Below are 25,933 nucleotides of genomic sequence, written 5' to 3' on the forward strand. Positions count from 1 at the left end.
CACTTGAAACAGTGCCTGATGCAGAGTAAAATCTTACTTGAAAAATGTGAAAGTTTATTTACTTCCCCTTATTGTATACAACTTTTCCCATTGTTTTTTCATTTTGTCATTGTTTCTGTACTTCATATTTTCCTTTGGGAGTTAAATCTAACAGAGCCTGCAATTTCTTAAGCAGCTGATTTCAGCGTCAAACAATTCAAATATTTTCTTTTTGAGTTTGCCCCCAAGAAACACATTCCCAGGACACTTGATAATAGATGAACGCCTCACAACTGCTATCCTCTGGCTTCTGCCCTGGTGCCTTGTACTATATATGCTTCACAACAGTAAAAAAAAAGAAAAGTTAAGCATATATTAGAAAAATTTAATCTTGTACTCTATTGGTATACAAATTCAGAAATGAGAAAGCAGGGAGAGATCAGGATACAATGAAATTGTACCAACAATCAGCAAATTCACCTGCATTACATGGAAAAAAGACATACACCCTCATGACAAATACTTTACTTTTTAGGTGAGATATTACATCAGTCAGGCTTATTTCCAATAAGTGATAGAAGTGGACTCTAGTCTGAGCAGAAAGGAATATAGTGGAAGGCTGATAACTTGCACAATGGATGGGGATGCCAAATAAACAGGCAGAAACAAAGAAAGAGAGGCAGCAGGAAAAGAGCAAGGCTCTCACTGGGGAGCCATAGGGTTGGGATGTCCCCCCGTCACTGCTGCCCTACACATGGCCTTCTCAGGATATGTGAAGCCACAGGTGCTATATTTTCAATGGCACAAGTAACCTTTGGTCATGTTGTCAAGACTATAAATCTCATACTGGTCAAATGCTCAAGCTATAACTGCCAGAGACAAGAAGACAGAATACCTGGCCATCAGGCTTCCAGCAGAGGAGATGAGAGAAAATTGTTAAAGTGCAGACTTTTAACAGGTAAATTAAGCATTTCAAGAAAAGCCAATCTAAACACTTGGGGCTTCAAGATGCAGTTGCAGTGCCACATTCAATATCCAGCTATGGCCAATTCATTACACAACTTCCTGGAGAATGGAGGTGTTTCTTGAAGTCTGTATGAAGGAGCTGTGGTTTGCATTGATTGTATTTTCAAATTAAAGTTTTTCCATTTGAGCAATGTTTTGTCACTTGTTAAGACTGTAAACATGGGCCAACATTTGTTTTTCAAAAAAAGGCCCTAGATTCTTTGTCAAATAGGAATTTAACATTGGGCAAAAGGTTGGCAGAGTTTGGCTACTCACTCAACAACATGAGCCTGTATAGGCTGCTGACTCAGAGAAATAAAAGGAAAGAGACCCACAAGGCAACACTAAAATGTTATTTTCCTTTTCCATGTAATCTCAGTTTACAAAAAGCTTATTAATGTTTTTCACCAACTGTAAAGTTTATATAGTACATTGCAAAGAGATGTAATTGTTGGACAGATAACATACTCATAAGCCATTTTTTAAACTTGGAAATGTGTCTCCAGGCCATAGTAGCTGTGACGATAGCCAAGGGTGTACACCTCTATCGTTATTAGTCTCATAAGTAATGTCAAAATTACCTTTACACGATTTTTAGTTGAATTTGACAAGAGAAAGCAAAGGCTAGTATTTAGATCGTAGTGTCAAAGGGTGATTTTCCTGGATAAGAGATTATCAGTGCCTCTTAGAAGAAAAGCAATAGAATTGCAATTCTGTCTGTCAGGAATGGAGGGGGAAGATTTGTTTTTGCCATATAAAGTTTAGTTTATAGAGTCCTTTAGTTGGATTTCTTCATCATTTTGTGCTTTGAAAATTTCCTAATGGTGGAGAGCGTCCTATACTTATTATTAATGTAATGTTTATATCTGTGGCAAGCTATTGCTGGTTCTGCATAACTAGACATTTTAGCAATTATAGTCTTTTGATACTTGACCATTTTCCCAATAAGTTATATTGCCTTAAATGTTCTATACATATTTATTTTATTTTTTTCTTGTCTAGTTATTCCAGCATGTGATAAACCAAATTATTTTCCTGTTGCTTCTATTGTTTCCTGATCATAACTTGTTTCATTGTGTATTTGTCATTTGTTAAGAATTAAATCTATTTGCTGGCTTTAATCTTTGAAATTCCTGTGCTACTAGATAAAGGATTTCCAGAGAAGAATTGAGGTTGCCTCTGCTAGTACCTGGATACCAATAAACTGGAACTTTAAATTCATTTCTCAAATTGAGGGGCCCCTGACCAGTTCAGGTGGTGTAAATTAATGAGGCAGGCCTATGCTTATCAGGTTCAGCAAATATTATTTTTGCTCTACCCAGAGCTGTAGCAGAGACAGACAGATCTCCTTCTGGTTTCATTTGTTACTCTTGCTGCTGTTTTAACCAAGATTCTCACTGAGCTTATAGTATCTTAGATGTCCCCAATCTTGTGCAGGGCTCTCAGATTTAACTGTCCATCTTGTGAAGACCCAAGAGGTCATTAATTTCCCCCAAATTCGAGGTTCCTGATAATAGCATTTGGCCTCAGGACAATCATAGTTCCCCATTTACTTACCACTCTGGTTTCAGCAATTAGTGTGTGTGTGTGTGTGTGTGTGTGTGTGTGTGCGCGTGTGTGTGTGTGCCCATGCTAATGTGAATAGTCCATGGGTACTAGAACATTTAGGCTTGCTCTTATACTCAGGGAACAAAGTTAACTTTATATCAATTAGCACATCTCAATTTTAATACATAAGTCTACATTTTGGAACTTATTTTATGACTCCTTGAGCATGTAAGGTGAATAAAAGTTATCGACCACTAATGCATTCATACCACTTTCTTCAGGTATTTTCTTTAGGTTTTTTTCTGGTTGATTATTGATGCTATATCTTTTTTGTGCATAGAAAGTTATCTGTTAGATGTTCACTGTGGATTTCACTCATTCATTATATAGTAGTATACTTTTGTTTTCTACTGCTTTTTCCTTTGGATTTTGCCTGGTCTGATGTTAAGATTGTGACTGATTTATTTTTGATTTTCATTTGTCTGTTATACATTACCCATCTTTCACTTTCAATCTCTCTGGGTCATTTGGTTTTAGGAGATTCTCTGGTACACACTATAAAGATTAATATTTATAATGATTCAAAAATCTTAAAATTTTTATGGAGACACAGAAGACCCTGAATAGCCAAAGCAATCTTGAGAAAGAAAAACGGAGCTGAAGGAATCAGCTACAGTCTTCAAACCAGTATGGTACCAGCACAGAAACAGAAATATAGATCAATGGAACAGGATAGAAAGCCCAGAAATAAACCCATGCACTTATGGCCAATTAATCTATGACAAAGGAGACAAGACTATGAAATGGAGGAAAGACAGTCTCTTCAATAAATGGTGCTGGGAAAACTGGACAGCTACATGTAAAAAATGAAATTAGAACACTAACACCGTACACAAAAATAAACTCAAAATGGATTAAAAACCTAAATGTAAGACCAGATACTATAAAACTCTTAGAGGAAAACATAGGCAGAACACTCTTTGACATAAATCGCTGCAATATCTTTTTCTATCCATCTCCCAGAGTAATGGAAATTAAGACAAAAGTAAACAAATGGGACTTAATTAAACTCAAAAGCTTTTGCACAGCAAAGGAAACCATAAACAAAACAAAAAGACAACCCACAGAATGGGAGAAAACATTTGCAAACGATGTGACCAACAAGGGATTGGTCTCCAAAATTTACAAGCAGCTTATTGTAGATCAATATCCAAAAACAAAAAATCCTAATCAGAAAATGGGCAGAAGACCTAAAAAGATATTTCTCCAAAGAAGACATACAGATGGCCAAGAGGCACATGAAAAGATGCTCAACATCACTAATTATTAGAGAAATGAAAATCAAAACTACAATGAGATATTATCTCACACCACTCAGAATGGCCATCACCAAAAAATCTGCAAACAATAAATGCTGGAGAGGGTGTGGAGAAAAGGGAACCCTCCTACACTGTTGGTGGGAATGTAAATTGTAATTTGCCACTGTTGAGAACAGTATGGAGGTTCCTTAAAAAACTAAAAATAGAGCTACCATATGATCCAGCAATCCCACTCTTGGGCATATATTCGGAGAAAAACATGGTTCAAAAAGATACATGCATCCCAATGTTCGTTGCAGCACTGTTTACAATAGCCAAGACATGGAAGCAACCTAAATGTCCATCAACAGAGGAATGGATAAAGAAGATGTGGTACATATATACAATGGAATATTACTCATTCATTAAAAACAATGAAATAATGCCATTTGCAGCAACATGGTTGGATCTGGAGATTATCATACTAAGTGAAGTAAGTCAGACAGAGAAAGACAAATATCATATGATATCACTTATATGCAGAATCTAAAAAAAAATGATACAAATGAACTTATTTACAAAACAGAAAAAGACTCACAGACTTAGAGAATGAACTTACGGTTACCAGGGGGGAAGCGTGGGGAGGAGGGATGGAATGGGAGTTTGGGATTGACATGTACACACTGCTATATTTAAAATAAAATGCCTTTCCATGAAAAAAAAAAGTGAGTTTGGTCCACTTACAGTTTTTAAAATCAAGATATGTTTCATCTTAGTTCTTCATATATGTATGTATTATATATATAATTATTCTATTTGTATAGTTTTTCAAACAGTCCCATTATGTATTTAATGACTTTTTGCTGTGTTTGTGTGTGCGCACACATGACTTGTGTATTTTTTTTTTCTGATATTTACCTTTAAAACCAGGAGTAGATCCAGGTTTTGTGGAACCTAAAGCTTATAAAATTTGAAGGAACCTCTTCAGGAAAATAAAGTAATGAAACAAAATAACGAAGCAAGTGAAAATTTTTTTAGAATTAGGAAATGAATCACAACAAATTGTACAAAGTGTGCAGAAGAGGGACCTTGAAGCATGTTTCATTAACTTCATGGTAAATACTCCAGAGTTGTTTACTACTTATATTTTTAAAATTATTTTTCAAATTGTGGTAAAATATACAAAATTTAAAATTTACCGTTTTAACCATTTTTAAGTGTATACTCAATGGCATTAACTATAATCATATTGTTGTGCAACCATCACCACCATCCATCTCCAGAATCTTTTTCATCTTCACAAACTAAAACTCTATGCCTGTCAGACAATAACTCCCCATTTCCCCCTCACCCTAGCCCCAGGCAAACACCATTCTACTTTCTGTCTCTGAATTCCACTACTCTAAGTACCTCATATAAGTGGAAAGATACAGTATTTATCTTTTTGTGACTGGTTTATTTCACTTAGCATATTGTCCTCAAAGTTCATTCATGTTGTAGCATGTGTCAGAATTCCCTTCCTTTTCAAATCTGAGTAATTTTTTTTAAATAACAGACTAATTCTTCTCTACTTACTGTGATGTTTATTGACTCCCTAGAAGAAACAATGATGTAATTATACATTGATTCTCTCTTCCTCTTCTCGTTCCTTTTTTCCACCACTTAACACTAGTTGGTTTTGTTATTTACCTTTGATTTTATAATTTTGTATTAAATTAAAAAATAATAAATGAGCTCTTCAGATTCTTAGCCTTAAAGTGAGAAAATTGGTGTAATTACACTACCTATGGGTTTCTCATCCCCTTTTCTTACCGAATACTATTATTTTGTATAATTTTGACTGTGTCAGGTTTACAATATTGATATTCTTTTCTGTAAATGTAATTACTTGATTTATTGGTGTTTAATACTGTGCATGATCCATTTACTATTGTTTCTCAATTCATAACTTGGTTGTTTAAAGTTGGTTCTCAAGTGATTTCTACAAGATGGCTTCCTGAGAACAATGTTTCCTGAGTTCCTATATACTCAAAATGTTTCTCACTGCTTTTATATATGCACATACATTGGCTTTGTGTACACTTATTTCCATAAGTTATTCATGGCATTGTTCCACTATTTTCTAGTCTTCGGTGCTGGAGAAATGTGAGATGAGTCTGATTATTTCTTCTCATAGAAATTTTTATTTTAATTTTTTTCAGTCTGTCTACAAGCAATTTTCCTCATGAATTATCTGTTTAGTTTTCCTGGATCAATACGTAGATCTGTTCTTCTCTGATTCATTTGTAATTCTGTCAACTTGATTTTAATTTTTTTTCTGTTACATTATTTCATTTATTTTCCTTCTGTGATACAAACTGTGCATATTTTAATCCTCTTTGTTTGAATTACATATGAATCACTTTTCTATAATCCTTTATACTTTTTAATTTTCATATCATTTTTTCCCCTTGTGTTACATTAGTTTTGGCTCCTCTTTATTTACTTTATTCCAGCTAATGTGAGAGTTTTTCTCCTGGAGCACATATTTACAAAAATTTCATATAGGCAAAGGCCAGGACTATATTACAAAGTAAGCAGGTATTTTCCTACTACCTCAGGGTTGTTTATGCAAATGAATTCCCTTGGCCCTTATGACCCTTCCATCCTCCTTGGCCCAGTCAGCTGAGGTTGACAGCTATAGAGTTACTCAGAATTCAATCTCTCTGATTCCTGCCAGCCTCAATAGCAGACTGCTTCCTGCATATGTCTTAAATGTTTTATTGTTGAGCTTCATCGTCTTAGCTTTTCTTTGAAATTAGCTCAAGCACAGGGGCTCTTCCAACTATTGGATTTATACCCCAGACATACCACTTTTTAGATGACATATGCTGAAGGGCTTTTTAAAAATGATATCTGCAGCTGTAGGTACCCTCTTTTAGCATCTTCCTGAACTACTGTTTATTTTCTTCATAGATTTAGGCAGCCATTTTGTGATTTAGAGTTTCAGATATCCCCTTGTTGTATTGAATTTTGTCAATTTGTGTTTAGTTCATTTTGCATGCTGTCTTCTTATTTCTGTTGCTTTGGGACAATTTCTGAGAGTAGAAGGGGGAAAGTCTTACCTAGCCCCATCATGTTATAATTACGTACTTTCTAACCACTTTATAAAATGAGACTGTTCACTATGAAAAGGAGGTACTAGCCAAACTTGTTTGCTTGCTTGCTTGAACTTACTGGTAGCGTCTGGATAAAAACCAAAGAGCTTTTTGTTCCATCATATTTCCTTGCATCCTGCACATATACACCACAACAAGGTCCTTATTTTGATAGGCTAACCTGGAAGGAAAATTACTTACACTGGTACTGATTTTTTATCTTCATCTTCACCATTCTTTGCACCTCAAATGAGAATTTGAAATAAACCATGTCTGCTATCACTCATAAATAATAAAACTCCCTGAGGCACTAAAATAGCTTTTGTGATCAGGCAAATATTTATTGATCCTAGAACTATACTAGCACTATGAGAGAGACAGCAGGATAAAAGACATGGCCTCAACTACTCAAGTCTTCATAATCTATTTGAAGATAAAACTTTAATAGTACATAAATAGCAATCATTAAGTAATGGTAAATTTCATTGTGCTGATTATAAGTGTAATGGGTCAAAGACAATTCAGTAGTAGACTGAATGGATAGAGTCTCGATATGAACATTTAGATAAAAGAAAGGTAAGTTTCCAGATGGATGACAATCTCAATTGTTTAAATAGACAATCTCACTAGACAGATTGCAACTAGGAGGATCAACTGATGGTCCATAAATGAGAAGCTTAATTCCTGGGTGATGGTGGTTGTGCACAGAATGGCAAAGAAGCTGTGATTCCAAAAGATATCTCAAAAGATAAGTAGGTAACATTGGTGATTATTTTTTTTTAAAAGATTGATTAAAAAAAGGAAAAGTTTCTCTAAGTTTCTCCAAGATTTCTCGAATTTAAACAATAGAATAATGGCAGTGTTGTTTATAGGTTTGTAGCATTTGAGGAAATTAGTAAATGATAAGTTCTACTTTGTACAAGTTACATTGGAGGTCATGAAGGGACATTCAAGTATTGAATTTCCTGTGATTTTTGGACAAAGTTTGTTCTTGCTTGATTTAGAGTTAAAAATAAGTAAGCTCTTTTATCAGCAACGGTAAAAGGTTGTTGGAAACAAAAAGTTCTAGCAGCAAATTTGGCTCCAGAAAATATAGAATGAAAGGATTCAGGACAGCCAAATTGCATTGCTTATTTTTAAGGGTATATAGCATATCTTCTTTCCAAATATGTTTGGAGTTTTTGGATTAATCTTGGAGTCCCCCAAATCCTCTGAATTCTAGCTAAGTGTGAGCATTAATGAGCTCAATATTTCTGTTTAACACTATTTAGTCAGTTAACTAATGGAAGTCTTATTCAATTTTGTGTATTAAAAGTATTTTTTACTAATTTTTATTACAAAACCCCTACTTGTTTATTACTGAAAAAAGAACATATACAAAGCAGATGAAGAAAAGATTTATAAAAACCCAATTTAATTTGCTTACTTGTTTAATTAATTGATTTTTCATAGCAGCATCAGTTTAAGCAACAAGATGCACAAATAATCCTAGAAACTCAATTCTCAGAGATCACCTAATATAACATATTTCAGGTTCTTCAGAGAAGAACTCTCTGCAGAGCATCATAAAGATAAATAGAGCAACAGCAGCCTACTTTTTGAGAATTATGAGTACTGCATAAGTTTTATAATAGCTTTACTACCAAGGCTTGATTTGACTACAATTGCTAGTGCTTTTAATATTACTTGGATTTTTATAAAAATTATATCTTGAATCTCTTTATCTCATAAATCTGCTTAGTCCATATGTTCAAACATATTTCAAAAGCAGCTCTTACTGCTCAGACCAGAGAGACTGGTCTCTCTGGTCTGAGCAGTAAGAGCTGCTTTTGAAATATGTTTGGTCTCTCACAGACCAGAGAGACTGGAGAATTGACTACTAATTGCTGGTGAAATCCAAATAAAGTCTGGAGTTTAGTTAAGAAGTGAACAGTCATGTACCAATGTCAGTGTCCCAGTTTTGACAAATGTACTATAATAATGTAAAATGTAAATGTAAAATGTAAAATGTTAACCACTGGGGAAACTGGCTGAGGGGGTACACAGGAACTTTCTGCATGATCTTGGCAAATTTTCTATAAGCCTAAAATTATTCCAAAATAAATGTTCATCAAAGTAGTAAAAGTAGTTGAATATTCTTAACAAATATTTTCATTAATTTATGAACTGCCTTTTTTGACTATAGGGGTGCTTTTGTTAAATGTGATTGTGTTTGGATCAAAATACACAGAAACTGCATCAATAACGTTCTTCTCCTTAGTTGCTTCTTTTTCTGGCACTGCATAGGAGAGTGCAGAATCTGTCCTGTCATCCCTTATTGCGGTCACTGTTCAACAGTATGATCTGAAATTAGTAGAAAGAGACAAAGGAAGCATTGGCATTTCTACTTTCATAAATGCTAGCAGATGGAGAGTCAGGAGGTCTTCCCAGACTTAGCCAGTGGGTGGTTTCAGAGTTTCCTTCCCAGTGTGGTCTTATTTGAATAATGGTGGCAAATTACACATGACTTTATTAAGCACCTTTCACTTTTCAGAAGGAAACTGCTTTTCATTAGATGTAATATAATAATAGTTATATTCATAATGACACCAACCATTCATCATAAGAACCATATTCCTTTTTTTTTAGTTACTATAGAAATCACCTTAGATTATGTGTTGAGCTTGTTGCAAAGTTGAAATGCAACATAAATTGTCTCCAGTATGATTTTTTCCAACTTGAGTGCAAAGTAAAAATAAAATCCTAGAACTCAAAGGCTCAAATTACTGTCTAAAATAAATTGAGAGTAAAAACATTAATTAGAGATGTTTTCTCCTCTAGCTTTTTGAGGAGTACTGGCCAGGTATCCCATAGAATGTCCTCTGATCTGAGGTTGTTTTATGTTTTTTTCATGATTAGACTGAAGTTATATTTTTCAAAAATGCCAGCTAGGTGAAGCACCATGCTTGTAACATCATATCAGGTATTAGATGATATTCACATGAAATCACTAAGAATGTTAGCTTTTATCATTTGGTTAAGGTAGTGTTTTCTAGGTTTCTGCACTAAAAAGTTACTTTTTTCCCCATTCCCTACTCTATACTTTGGAAACAAGTGGTTAAGTCTAGCCCATCCTCAAGTGTAGGGGGTCAGACGAGAATTAAATTCCACCACCTATAGGAGAAAGAACCTACATACATTATTTGAATATATTCTTCAAGAAAGATTTGACTCTTCTCCCTGTTTACTTATCAAGCATTTATTTATACCTATATGGAGTCATGTGTAATTATTTTATACTTTGGTTTATAATCCAATACTACATTATTTATTTTGTTGCTTACATTTTTTTTGTTGCTCTGGCTACTGGGGTCTTTCAGGTTGGCACCTCTTGTCACTTGGACAATTACCCCATCTTTTTTTCTTTTTTGAGCTCTTTCTTACTTTCTCAAACCACAAGACACTCCAGGCACATCTTGTATTTCCCAGCCTCAATCCCAGAATCAGCCATATCAGACGTATTTAGTAGAAAGTGGTATAGAAACCAAGGTCTGGGTACTGGGTATGCTTGGTGCCACTGAGATGTCATTGCTTAAAGTCTTTCTCAGCATAAATAATTAGATAATACATTTATGTATGATAACCAATGAATACACAGGAAATTGAGTGTCTTCTTAGATGGCTGGTATGTCTTACAATCAAAGTCCATCTCCTATTCTAAATTAAGATACGGACATTTTCGTCTGTGAATTTGATCTTCTGCATTTGGTTTATAAGAATCAGTTCCCAGAATTTCTTGTAGCCTGGACCATGGACCCATAATTCATGCCTCTCCTCCAAACCTCGCCTTCTATTGCCACACTAGATATTAGCATTATCTAAAGATCTGCTTGATATAGCCAGCTGGATTCTTCTTGAAATCAAAAGCTAATGCACCCTCTCCAAGACTAATTTACTTATCTATATCTAAGAGGATATTTGTCTCAATGGTCTCTGGGGATTTCTCAGAATTAGTTTTCTATGACTAGCTCTCTGTAAGACATTTATCAAACTGTATATAATTCATTAGCTATAATAACATCCTACCTTATTCCAGTCACTTCTGGTTTTGAGCAATGAAATATTGCTCATCATAGCCTAAGAAACAATGGAATTTTGTTATGAACATGACTGGGAAAAATAATAAAATAGCTAAAAATAAAATCAAAAGAACCAAAAACTGGGTTTTAGGGACTGGAATTGGGCAAAAATACCATAATCTCCCTCTCAACCCTTTCAGACCAACTACCTCCATATAGCAGAAACAAAACCTTGTATGGTTTCACTTCTACATATTTAGGGCTTTTGATCAAAGATGAATTAAAAGCTACCTTCATTCACTTCCTGTTTAGAAAATTTGGGGAATGGTCTCTGGACTGAACATGCCCATCTTTTAGAATAATCATTATATCTAGGAGATTCAGTATTGCATCTGAGCCAGTCTACATCACTTGGCTAATCTAAAACCCTGTGAAAAAAGTGACACCATGATTGGCAGCTCCAATATGACAGCATATAGAGAGAGAGGATTTCCTAAAGCTGACTGGTACTGTTAATTCAAGGATGATGATCATAAGGCATTCTGGATAGCTTAAAACAATTGCTATAATAACATAGGGGTGGGGATGAGGGAGTGGGAGCTACAAACTATTAGAAGTAAGATAGGCTCAGGGATGTATTGTACAACACGGAGAGTATAGCCAATATTTTGTAATAAGTGTAAATGGAAAGTAACCTTTAAAATTTGTATTAAAAAGTTATAAATAAATAAATTAATAAATTAAATAACAATTGCTATAATAATAATTATTACTATTATTACTATTGCTACTAATATACACTGTTATGTGTGCTGAGCATGAGTGGGTTATGGTAGATTGCAGAAGCTTATCTTTTTACAGAACTTCATATTTGCCAAGCACCTTATATTTGCCAAGTTTTACATAAATTAACTCACATTCCTCACAACACTATCAGGCAGCTATTACTTTTGTTATTATTTTTATAATTATTACTCCTACCTTACAGGTAAGATAGAGAAAATTAAGTTATTTGCCCAACATCACACAAGTCAAGTCAATCATGTTGATGTAGACGGTTGTTTGGATTTTTCACTTAAGGGACCAGAAGAGAGGAGCAATGTTTTTCCCTAGAAGTGGAGTTGGGAGGATATAAATCTGGACTTACTAACAACTATCTTTTCCCTCTGAATAAAGGAGAACATCTCTAAGAATCGATCAAACTCAGAAGCAAGAAGAGCAAGTAGTCAGAAAGAAACTGTGTCATGAGGATTTCATTTGAGTTCCTGGATATACAGCTCAGGCTGTCACTGGAATTTAAGTTCTATAAACTAATAAGTTATTTTTTTGCTCAAATGAATTGGAATTAGATTTTGTTAGTCAAAATTTAGAGAATTCAAACTGATACAGACAGGTCTATGGGATAGTTCTTTCTTATTTCTTCAACTCTTCTCTCTCTCTCTGTCTTCTCTTTCTCTTGCCAACAATCCAAGACCATTGGGGAATCACATAATTAATGCTTCCTGAAAAATAACCAGTTCCTAAGGTTTTGTCCCAAGCTAAATGAGGAGAGGAAGAGAAATAATAATTAAGGTCCCTCAACAATTCTGTGCACCATGCCCTAAAACATACACACATGAACAAAATAGAAAAATGGGCAAATGACATGTAAGTGTATGGTCAGTAACCATAAAAAAAAAATGTTTAATCTCTTCAGCAATCAGGGAAACAAAAATTATAAGCAAATTGAAATATTATACTTATTATATTGATACATATTAATAAGTAAATATTCAGTCATCCTTACTTCTCCTTCTTACCCATGACATCTTTGCATATATTTTGTCTTCTAAATACAGCCTAAATCTGTTTTTTCCCTTTTCTTTTTTTTTTTTTCGTGGTTCCCTGCACTTTATTTTATTTATTTATTTATTTATTTTAACATCTTTATTGGAGTATAATTGCTTTACATTGTTGTGTTACTTGCTGCTGTATAACAAAGTGAATCAGCTGTTTTTTTTCTGTTCCACTCACACTGTCATTGCTTTAGTTCACAAAGTATTGGAGAGAATATGGATCTAAGGAGGTGAAAGCTGAGAATTATAAAATACTGATAAAGGAAACTGAAGATGATTCAAAGAAATGGAAAGATATCCCATGCTCTTGTATTGGAAGAATTAATATTGTTAAAATGGCTATACTACCCAAAGCAATTTACAGATTTAATGCAATCCCTATCAAATTACCCATGACATTTTTCACAGAACTAGAAAAAATAATCCTAAAATGTATATGGAACCACAAAAGACCTGGAATTGCCAAAGCAATTCTGAGGAAAAAAGAACAAAGCTGAAGGCATAACACTCTCAGACTTCAGACAATACTACAAAGCTACAGTAATTAAAACAGCATAGTATGGGCACAAAAACAGATATACGGATCAATGGAACAGAATAGAGAGCTCCAAAATAAACCCACACATCTATGGTCAATTACTCTTCAACAAAGGAGACAAGAATATACAATGGAGAAAAGACAGTCTCTTCAGCAAGTGATGTTGGGAAAGCTGGACAGCAGCATTAAATCAATGACATTAGAACACTCCCTCATACCATACACAAAAATAAACTCAAAATGGCTATGCCCTTTCTAATTTTCAATGGGCCAGTTTATATAAAAGCTTGTGATGTTTGTTCAGGACCTTACTGAAGGAAAGGATTTAAATCAACTCCAAGAATTCTGATATTTTCCAGCAAGTCTCCTATAGCTCCAGCCTCAGTAAGCACATGAAACCCAAAGATATGCTTCTTGTGGTGTAACAAAGGCTGCCAATTTCCATCCTGGGATGATGGAATCATCCTTGTAACTTAGCCCACCTCAACACAGCCAGTTTTCCATTTTAGGGTCATCTTTTTCCAACATAACTTCTAGTATTAATTTCTGTTTCATTTGTTTTGGTTGCAGATAACAGGAATTCTTCTCAAATTTCTTTAAACACAAAGAATTTTATTTGTTTATGTGGCTGGGGGAGACAGTAGAGTAGGTTAGAATTGGGAAAATAAATGTCTTTCTTTGCTTCTGTATTTATCTATCTCTCACTAGCTGTCTGTCTGTCTCTCTCTCTCTGTTCTCTGACTCCTTTATATGTGTCTGTAAATCCTCTTCTCATTTGTACTTTTTTCTCTTGTTCTCACTGTTTCCTTCTGCAAAGTGGATTTTTCCATGTCAGTAAATATAGATGCAGATTACTCCAGAATTATACACTTAAATCTCACTTAAGAAAAGGAAAATAAAGCTATACCTCTTTAAGGAATGCAGATAATTCCAATAAGGAATTTCAATTACTTTAGTTTGAGTTGCTTAGTCACACTTACACTAAACATGATATTTACAGAAATAGATGATTGTGTCAGGTTAGGTCACACCTGTTTTACTATTGACAACTGCCTGAGAACCACATGGAAACAGGTAAAATTTCCCCCTAACTAGTAAGATATACTCTGGGAAGAAAGGGATGGGAAAATTCCCAATAGGTTAAGCACAAAGGCTCTTCTCATTCATCACATAATCTTTGTAATTTTAATGATTGATTGATTGTCTGTATGAAGTTAGGATTTGTGAATGAAAAAGCAGCCTAGTAATATTTGCTTTTATTGCTTTATTTTTGCTAAGTAATTTCCCTCATAATGAAATAAATATTTTTAAATTTTAAACATAAAGAAAATGTTTCAATAGGTACATATAATACCTAATTCCCTGGTAAAATGTTTTTTTGGGTTTTGTGTCTGTGTGTGTGTGTGTGTTTCTGAAATATTTACACAACTGTGAAAATGATTCACCTAAACACTGAGTAGATACTGAGGACATGTGTGTTAAAATGTGTGTTAGACACAATTGCTTTTTTGTTTTAAATTTTAAAATACATGCATGGGAAAGAAGTATGTAAATAATCACAAAAATGATTTTAAAAAGCCCATTTGCTTACTTTCAAAATGTCTCTGGAAACATTTCTGTTTAAATATCAGCATGTTTCTGTACACCTGAAGCTAATATAATATTGTAAATCAACTATACTTCAATTAAAATAATAAAAATAAATAAATATCAGAATATTTCAGAGAGTAAACTAGTTCTGTGTACACCTAAGAATGATGGTATGTACAAAGCATTTGAGTAGTTACAAATTAGCTTCTAACTTTTATGGAGGTGATCACGTAATAGGAAGTTTTCTTATTCCTACATCTGTATGATGTCATTCTCAGTTATACATATATGAAACATATGTGATATGGGTAGAAAGATTGTCATCATATACAGATTATAAACTGATACTTTTTTTAGGATGTGCACCAAGGGACAAAAAGAAGAAAAAGGGGCTACAGAATCTTACAGAATTATAGATCATGCTCAAAATTGTCCAATGGCTTCTTATTATAATCTAATACTAAGGACTGATGTCACCTGGCTCCTTATTAACTCTGTAACATCTTCCATGCTATGCCTTCACACTCAACTCAGGGCCTCTGCACTTGCTGTTCTCCCTGCCCAGAATGCTCTTCTCTCAGATATACTCAGATGTTATGCCCGCATGTGCACGAGCACACACACACACACTTATTTTTCCTACTTATCATCTGATCCCCACTGGAATGTAAGCTTTATGAAAGCAAAGACTTCTGTCAGTTCTATTCTCTACTCTATCTATATTTGTCCTGCATATAGTAGATGCTCAATAAGTACTTTTTGAACTGAATTAATTAAAGAGAGATCTATCTTAAGCAACATATTTATATGGGTACTAGACTCTATGAACTTCTCTTGACACATAGAGATCCATTTAGACATAGCATCACATCATCCTGGTGTCACTAGAGAGGAAGATATATCACAGAATTGGTGAATAAGTATTCATTTTATTGTGTACATTGCTGAGGAAAAAAATATTCGGGACGTTGTAGGTGATACAGCAGATATAAGGGAAACAAAATAAATTGTGGCTGCCCTCCAGTTAAAGAGAGAAAACGTAGGCCCAGAAATTTGCTATATTGAACAGCCCAAAGCCATGTAATACACTGCTGTGAATGTGACTAGCTGCCCAGGAATAGGGAGAGGGGTCAGATGGGCTCTCTATATAAGGATAGATTTAGGATGGCCAGAAAGAAGAAAGTAAACACTTTAGAAAGGGAGACATGGGGAACAAAGTCATGTCACAACCAAATGCATTTTTTTTTTCATTTATAGATACAGAATAATAATTATTGACTTTCCACCATTGTATTTTTAAGAGTTTATTTAAAGAACTGAGGCAAAACCTGATGTAGTCTAAAGCAAACTCTGAAATGTATAGATTTGTCCTTTTCCTAGACACGTTATTAACATGAGACTAGCAAGTAAGTATTATGGCAAGGTTAACTCATAAATTAATTAAATATTCAAGTACGATAATAAGTATACATATTATTTAACATATTGTGAGGTCTCCAGAGAGACATTTGTTTCTGAAAATAAGAAAACAAGAACAAATTAAAATGCTTCCAAATAGCAGTAAATTTATGTCATCTTAGATCTCAGAAAACATGATAATAATCATTAAAAAATGTATAGATATAATCCTTAATTTAAAACTACCAAATCACTCACATTCCTAAGAAAGAAGGCTCAAAGGCAGTCAGTAAGATTTGATTTGTGATACAACGCTCTCTATTTAAGCTTAAGAAACTTTGAATCCCTGAAGAATCTGTGATCATAATAAACCAAAGAAAATGTTTAACTTTTTAAATATGCTAACAATTTATTAATCTGCAGTTTTAATATTTAAGGGAGTTGAAATCTTACTTAAAATTTTTGCAATGACTCTTAAATTTGTATCAGACAAAAGAGAGTTTAATTGGAAATTTAACTGTAAAAAAAATAACCTGAATTTTGTATATGTTTGCCCAGAATTGTTGAGACATATAAGAGATGCAGAAAAGGCCAACTGAAGCATCCTGAATCTTTTGATAGGTAATCTAAATCCAGGATCTCTAGAAAAAGTCCCATTAGGTTTTTATTTTTAGTGTTAAGCAATTTTTGAGCAGGATGAGTTTGAAATTAAAGATTTTTTTAAAGGCAGAATTTGGTAAGTTCATGGAATAAAGAACTCTAGAAGCAGAAACAGGGCTAAAAAGAAGCACAGAGAATTCTATTTCCTGCTTTTGAAGACTAGATAATTTACTGTTGGCTAGCCAGTGAGTTCTAGAGTTTCTAAGCAATTGACTTAGGATTTAAAATCTAGCCATCTTATTTTGATGCGTTTTAAGAAATATTTCTGTACTGTCTTTTTCCTAGTTGTAACCAAGATACTGGGGGCTGCGCACGAGCATATTTTATTGCCAACCTCCTGACTTTGAAACAGAGATCATTATGCTGGTGAAAAATATATCCAACCAAAAAATACCAATAGTAAAAATGGATATTTTACTGAATACTTTGTTTGAAGATATGATAGGTTTTAAACATATGCCATATAGTAAAATTCCATGAAAGATTTTTAAAAGCATATCTTTTTCATAATTTATGTCCCCGCAAACCACTTCATATCTATCCTTTCTCTTCCATTTCTAAATAATCTCCTTTACTGTGCTCCCAAGCATTTGAACAAGGGAGCATGTGCCCCCTTGGCTTGTACTTTTCACTCAATAAAATGAAAGATCAATGACTTCTGCCAACCAGAGGATCTAGCATTCTTCAGGCATGCCCTTGGAAGACTCTCTACATTATTTCACTTAGCCTGTGCTCCTTTTCTCCTTCATTACTACCATCACCATGAGCAAAAGGAACAGCAGCAGCATCTATTTTTTTAGCATGTGTAACATGTGCCTTTAATGACCTCATGGTACATAATTAAACAAACCTCAGCTATTTTTAATTCTCCAAAGTGAAATTAATCCTTTAAAGTGAATGAACTCAACACAAAGAAACTTAACAGTATACAATGATAAGCTACTAATAACAGAAAACTATGGTTAGAAATATACATTTTACAGTCCATAGACATAAAAATAGCAACACATTGAGACAGGTGAAGAAAGAAAGATCTTGCGTGGTGCTATTTCAAGGAGTTTACGAAGGAAGGGGAAAAGTACTCCAGGTAGAATTACGGCAAGAGTTTCTTACTAAAAATATGTAGGATAAGCAGGATATTCAAGATCTACAGACACTAAATTAAATTCCATGTGCACAAAGTTCTACTGATGAAGAATTGCTTTCTTAAGTTAACTTAAAAAAATAAATAATAAAAACTGAAAAAATGTTAAAGTGTACAGCTAACTTAATTATCATGAAATGAAAAAACTCATGGAACAATAACTCAGGCTGAGAAATAGAACATCACAAATCTCCCAGAACCTCCCCAATTCAAGCCCTTCCAATCACCCTCCAAAGATAACTCCTCTTCTACTTCAACACCATAAGTTAATTTTGCCTGGTTTTGAATTTCATAAAATGAAGTTATGTCATTTGGACTATTTTTGTCTGCCTTCCTTCATTCAAAATTATGTGCATGAAATTCATTCATGTTGATGCACAAGTTTGTTCATTTTCATTGCTGTATAGTATTCCACTGTATAAAAATGGCACACTTTGATTTAGGAGTTCAAATGCTGGTGAATAACTGGGTTGTTTTAATATTTGACTGTTCTTTTTATGCAGTTATAGGTAGCTATTTTTGTTGGGTATAAATTTAGTATGGGTATATTTAATTTGAGTAGACAATGCCAGTTTTCTAAAGTGTACCCATTTAAATTCCTAATATCAATTTATTAGAGATCAAGTTTGTCCACATCCTTGTCAACACTTACTATTATCAGTCTTTTGTATTTTTGTTCTTCTTTAAAATTTTAGTAGAATTGCGTGGCAAAGCCATCTGGACATTCTCCTACAGACAAGTTTTTCAAATATGAGGGAAAATACTTCAGATTTTTTTTTTAACATCTTTATTGAAGTATAATTGTTTTACAATGCTGTGTTACTTTCTGCTATATAACAAAGTGAATCAGCTATATGTATACATATATCCCCATATCCCCTCCCTCTTGCATCTCCCTCCCACCTTCCCTATCCCACCCCTCTAGGTGGTCATAAAGCACCAAGTTAATCTCCTTGTGCTATGCGACTTCTTCTCACTAGCTATCTATTTTACATTTGGTAGTGTATATATGTCAAAGCTACTCTCTCACTTTGTCCCAGCTTACCCTTCCCCCTCCCTGTGTCCTCAAGTCCTTTCTCCACAAGACTTCAGATTTTTAATTCTTCCTGTGCCCATTGGCTAACTTTGTAATTTTAGGAATTTGTCGTTTGATCTAAAATTGTTAAATTTGTTGACGTAAACTTTCTCAAATATGTTTTCATTGTTCTTTGAAGCTCTAGGATCTATAATGAGTTTCCTTTTCCACTCGTGATATTGGTAATTTGTGCTTTGTTTTCATCCTTGATTCATCTTGCAAAGAGATTGCCAGTTTTATTTATCTTGTCAAAAACCAAACTTCTAACTTTGTGGTTTGTGTTCCCCACCCCCACCCCACATTGGTTTATGCTCTTGTTTTTATTATTCCCTCCTTTCTAAGCTTTGGACTTCATCAGATGTTTCATTTTATTTATATTTCATTTGTCAGTTGGATGCTTGGATTATAGGTCTTTAAGCTTTCATTGTTGGCTAATATAGGAATTTATGGCAATAAACTTTTCAGTAAGGGCAGTATTCAATACATCCTATGTGTTTTGATATGTAGTGTTTTCATTGCCATTCAACTCAAAATATGTTCGAATTTCAATTGTGATTTTTTTTTTGACCCACGGACTACTTAGAACTGTACTGGATAATTTCCAAACGTGTGGAAATATTCTAGTTATTTTTTTGTTCTCATTTCTTGGTAATTTTAACTGTGATCAGAGAATATACTCTCTTTCTGTTCTTTCAAATGTTTAAGTAAATTTTATAACCCTGGATATGGTCAGGTGCCTCTATCCGTTCATGAAAGAAAGATTTTGAAATCTCCCATTCTGATTGTTGGTTGTTTCTTTCTCATTTTAGTTTTAGTTTTACTTAATATATTTTGAATTGTTCTTATTATAAATTTTGAATTGCTGGATATTTTTGGTGGACTTTACTTTTGATAATTATCATATACCCTCATTATCATTAGTTAGGCTTCTAGCATTAAAGTCTTCTTTGTTAGTATAGCTATACCAGCTTTCTTTTGCTACTGATCAAAAAGTACAGCATTTTCTATTCTTTTATTTTCACCCTTTGGTATACCTTGTTTTTTTTAAATTTAATTTAATTTTATTTTTATACAGCAGGTTCTTATTAGTTATCTATTTTATACAAATCAGTGTATACATGTCAATCCCAATCTCCCAGTTCATCCCACCACCACCACCCCCCCAACCCCTGCCGCTTTCCCCCCTTGGTGACCATACATTTGTTCTCTGCATCTGTGTCTCTATTTCTGCCATGGAAACCAGTTCATCTGTACCATTTTTCTATATTACACATATATGTGTTAATATACAATATTTGTTTTTCTTTTTCTGACTTATTTCATTCTGTATGACAGTCTCTAGGTCTATCCATGTTTCTACAAATGACCCAATTTCATTCCTTTTTATGGCTGAGTAATATTTCATTGTATATATGTACCATATCTTCTTTACCAATTCATCTGTCGATGGGCATTAGGTTGTTTCCATGACCTGGCTATTGTAAATAGAGCTGCAATGAACATTGTGGTACATGACTCTTTTTGAATTATGGTTTTCTCTGGGTATATGCCCAGTAGGGGGATTGCTGTGTCATATGGTAACTCCATTTTTAGTTTTTTAAGGAACCTCCATACTGGTCTCCATAGTAGCTGTATTAATTTACATTCCCACCAGCAGTGCAAGAGGGTTCCCTTTTCTCCACACCCTCTCCAGCATTTGTTGTTTGTAGATTTCCTCATGATGTCCATTCTAACCGGTGTGAGGTGATAACTTATTGTAGTTTTGATTTGCATTTCTCTAATAATTAGTGATGTTGAGCATCTTTTCATGTGCCTCTTGGCCATCTGTATGTCTTCCTTGGTGAAATGTCTATTTGGGTCTTCTGTCCATTTTTTAATTGAATTGTTTGTTTTTTTGATATTGAGCTCCATGAGCTTTTTGTATATTTTAGAGATTAATCCTTTGTCCGTTGTTTCAATTGCAAATATTTTCTCCCAGTCTGAGAGTTGTCTTTTTGTCTTGTTTATGGTTTCCTTCACTGCGCAAAAGCTTTTAAGTTTAATTAAGTCCCATTTGTTTATTTTTGTTTTTATTTCCATTCCTCTAGGAGGTAGGTCCAAAAAGATCTTGCTGTGGTTTATGTCAAAGAGTGCTCTTCCTATGTTTTCCTCTAAGAGTTTTATAGTGTCTGGTCTTACATTTAGGTCTTTAATCCATTCGGAGTTTTTATTTTTCTGTATGGTGTTAGGTAGTGTTCTAGTTTCATTCTTTTACATGTAGCTGTCCAGTTTTCCCAGCACCACTTATTGAAGAGACTGTCTTTTCTCCATTGTATGTTCTTGCCTTCTTTGTAGTAAATTAGGTGCCCATATGTGGGTGGATTTATCTCTGTGCATTCTATCCTGTACCATTGATCTATATTTCTGTTTTTGTGTCAGTACCATACTGTCTTGATTACTGTAGCTTTGTGGTATAGTTTGAAGTCAGGGAGGCTGATCCCTCCAGCTCTGTTTTTCTTTCTCAAGATTGCGATGGCTATTCAGGGTCTTTTGTGTTTTCATACAAATTGTAAAATTTTTTGTTCTCATTCTGTGAAGAATGTCATTGGTAGTTTGATAGGGATTGCATTGAATCTGTAAAATGCTTTGTGTAGTATAGTCATTTTCACACTATTGATTCTTCCAGTGCAAGAACATGGTACATTTCTCCATCTGCGTATGTCATCTTTGACTTCTTTCATCAGTGTTTTATAGTTTTCCGAGTACAAGTCTTTCACCTCCTTAGGCAGGTTTATTCCTAGGTATTTTATTCTTTTGGTTGCGATGGTAAATGGGATTGTCTCCTTAATTTCTCTTTCTGATTTTTCATTATTGGTGTATAGGAATGCCAGAGATTTCTTTGCATTAATTTTGTATCCTACAACCTTACCAAATTCATTGACTAGCTCTAGTAGCTTTCTGGTGGCATCTTTAGGATTATTTATGTACAGTATCATGTCATCTGCAAACAGTGACAGTTTTACTTCTTCTTTTCCAATTTGTATTACTTTTATTTCTTTTTCTTCTCTGATTGCTGTGGCTAGGACTTCCAAAACTATGTTGAATAAGAGTGGTGACAGTGGACATCCCTGTCTTGTTCCTGATCTTAGTGGAAATGCTTTGTTTTTCACCATTGAGTATGATGTTTGCTGTGGGTTTGTCGTATATGACCTCTATGAAGTTGAGGTAGGTTCCCTCTATGCCCACTTTCTGGAGAGTTTTTATCATAAATGGGTGTTGAGTTTTGTCAAAAGCTTTTTCTTTATCTATTGAGATGATCCTATGATTTTTATTCTTCAGTTTGTTAATATCGTGTATCACATTGATTGATTTGCGCATATTGAAGAATCCTTGCATCTCTGGGATAAATCCCACTTGACCATGGTATATGATCATTTTAATGTGTTGTTGGACTCTGGTTGCTAGTATTTTGCTGAGGATTTTTGCTTCTATATTCATCAGTGCTATTTATCTGTAATTTTCTTTTTTTCTAGTATCTCTGTCTAGTTTTGGTATCAGGGTGATGTTGGCCTCATAGAATGGGTTTGGGAGTTTTCCTTCCTCTGCAAGTTTTTGGAAGAGTTTGAGAAGGATGGGTGTTAGCTTTTCTCTAAATATTTGAAAGAATTCACCTGTGAAGCCGTCTGGTTCTGGGCTTTTGTTTGTTGGAAGATTTTTAATCACAGTTTCAATTTCATTGCTTGTGATTGGTCTGTTCATATTTTCTATTTCTTCCTGGTTCAGTCTTGGAAGGTTATACCTTTCTAAGAATTTGTCCATTTCTCCCAGGTTGTCCATTTTATTGGCATAGAGTTGCTTGTAGTAGTCTCTTAGGATGCTTTGTATTTCTGCGGTGTCCATTGTAACATCTCCTTTTTCATTTCTAATTTTATTGATTTGAGTCCTCTCCCTCTTTTTCTTTATGAATCTGGCTAAGGGTTTTTCAATTTTGTTTATCTTCTCAAAGAACCAGCTTTTTGTTTTATTGATCTTTGCTATTGTTTTCTTTGTTTCTATTTCATTTGTTTCTGCTCTGATCTTTATGATTTCTTTCCTTCTGCTAACTTTGGGTTTTGTTTGTTCTTCTTTCTCTAGTTCCTCTAGGTGTAAGGTTAAATTGTTTATTTGTGATTTTTCTTGTTTCTTGAGGTAGGATTGCATTGCTATAAACTTCCCTCTTAGAACTGCTTTTGCTGCATCCCATAGGTTTTGGATCATCGTTTTTCATTGTCATTTGTTTCTAGGTATTTTTTGATTTCCTCGTTGATTTCTTCAGTGACCTCTTGGTTATTTAGTAATGTATTGTTTAGCCTCCATGTGTTTGTGCTTTTTACAGTTTTTTCCCTGCAATTTGTTTCTAATCTCATAGTGTTGTGGTCAGAAAAGATGCTTGATATGATTTTAATTTTCTGAAATATACCAAGGCTTGATTTGTGACCCCAGATGTGATCTATCTTGGAGAATGTTCCATGTGCACTTGAGAAGAAAGTGTAATCTGCTGTTTTTGGATGGAAAGTCCTATAAATATCAATTAAATCTATCTGGTCTATTGTGTCATTTAAAGCTTGTGTTTCCTTATTAATTTTCTGTCTGGGTGATCTGTCCATTGGTGAAAGTGAGGTGTTAAAATCCCCCACTCTTACTGTGTTACTGTCGATTTCCTCTTTTATAGCTGTTAGCATTTGTCTTATGTATTAAGGTGCTCTTATGTTGGGTGCATGTATATTTATAATTGTTATACCTTCTTCTTGGATTGATCCCTTGATCATTATGCGGTGTCCTTCCTTGTCTCTTGTAACATTCTATATTTTAAAGTCTATTTTATCTAAGTATTGCTACTCCAGCTTTCTTTTGATTTCCATTTGCATGGAATATTTTTTCCATCCCCTCAATTTCAGTCTGTATGTGTCCCTAGGTCTGAAGTGGGTCTCTTGTGCATGGCATATATATGGGTCTTGTTTTTGTATACATTCAGTGAGCCTGTGTCTTTTGGTTGGAGTATTCAGCCTTTGCTTTTAATAGGCGTATGTATTCCATTTAAATGCAGTGTAATTATTATTATTTGGTTTAAATATACAAATATACTATTTATATTTTAATTTAATTTATTATGCCTATGGTTTCATTCTTTTGGAATAGTAGATTTTTTGTCATTCCATTTCCCTACGTTTATTAGCCTTTTTGTTATTCTTTTGATTATCCTAGAGGTTGCAAAACAAGTATCTTTCTTATTAAGATTTATTATAAATTCTAAGATGTTTCTAGGGAAATGAAAAGACCTTAGAACTTTAATTCTATTTATTCCTCAGTAATTATGTGTCATTGTTATCTTATATCTTGATACTCTATATACTTTATACCCCCAAAGCCATCACTATTGCTAATCTATACTTTATGTAAATATCCTTTTACATTTATCCACAGATTTAAACTTCCCATCGTTTTTCACTCCTTTATCTTTCTCAAGCTTCCATCATAGATCCTTTCCAAGTGTCTACAGACTACCTTAATGGAGGTCTTCTGGTGACATATTCTCTCAGTTTTTGTCTCACAATGTCTTTATTTTATTTTATTTTTGGAGGAAAGTTTCATCGAATATAGAATTATTGGTCATTAGTTACATTCTTCCAGTATTAATCCCACCATTTCCTAATCTGCTGAATTTCATTGTTTCTGTTGAGAAGTCAGTTCCGTTCTGTGTTTGTGGTCAGTTGGTTGGTTGATTCTTGCTCCTTTGAAGATAATGTGTCTCTTTGTTTTGAGATTTCTCACTTTGTCTTTGGTTTACAGCAGTTGAAATATGATGTACTAGAAAATTTTTGTATGAATCCTGCTTGAAGTTTGTAGTTATTATCAAATCTTGTATTATATCTTTTGCAAGCTGGGAAAAATTCTTAGCATAATTCTTCAAATAGTCTTTCCCTACCATGCTCTGTATTTTCTCCTTCTGAAACTCCAATTACACATATATGAAACCTTTGTTCTGTGCCCACTGGCCAATTATGCTCTTTTTCTGTGTTTTGTAGACTTACTTGACCTCTTATATCAGTTTGTTCATTTTCGTCTTAGCTATATGCTCTTGTTTATTAAATCTCTTTTCAGTTGTAGTAATGTCTTTTTAAGCTCATCCACTGAGTTTTATCAGTTGTTTTTTTGGTTTGTTCTAGAATTTCAATTCAATTTTTTATGATAAGGAACTAGTAGAGGAAACATATTTGGTATCTGTTCTAACAGTTTTTTAAATATATTTTTTAATTTGGAGAATTTCAAACATAAACAAATTAGAATTGTATAAATTCTCAACGTACCCCTGTCTTGACTTCAACATTTATCAAATTGTGACCAACATTATTTCACCTGTACCCACCCTACCTCCCATACTGTTTTGAAGCAAATCTCAGACATCACATTATTTTATCTGTATACCTATTATTTATGTGTATTTATTTTAAGATATGTCCTTAAAAGATGACTGTTTTTAAATTGTTACACATAAAAATTAATAATTCCCTATTATCTTCAAATATCCAGTAAGTATTACATTTTTAGTCATCTTATAAATGTCATATCTTTTAAAGGATTCTGAAATCAGAGTCTAAATTATGACTATACATTGTAATTTCTAGCTCTATCTTTCTTTTAAAAACACT

The 25,933-nt window shown here is 33.9% G+C and overlaps 1 long non-coding RNA gene across 1 annotated transcript in view; it reads right to left on the reverse strand.

The window, feature by feature from the left end:
* Window positions 1-2,622: 2,622 nt before the first annotated feature.
* The window catches only part of LOC309628725, a 39,117-nt gene continuing 15,806 nt past the window's right edge, over window positions 2,623-25,933 (reverse strand). Inside the window, exon 3 of the long non-coding RNA XR_014244672.1 lies at window positions 2,623-12,563. This is a non-coding gene — a long non-coding RNA (uncharacterized lncRNA). The remainder of the gene's footprint in view (window positions 12,564-25,933) is intronic.

This window comes from Balaenoptera borealis (genome assembly GCF_965194805.1).
Source record: "Balaenoptera borealis genome assembly, chromosome: 5".
NCBI classification, from domain to species: Eukaryota; Metazoa; Chordata; class Mammalia; order Artiodactyla; family Balaenopteridae; genus Balaenoptera; species Balaenoptera borealis.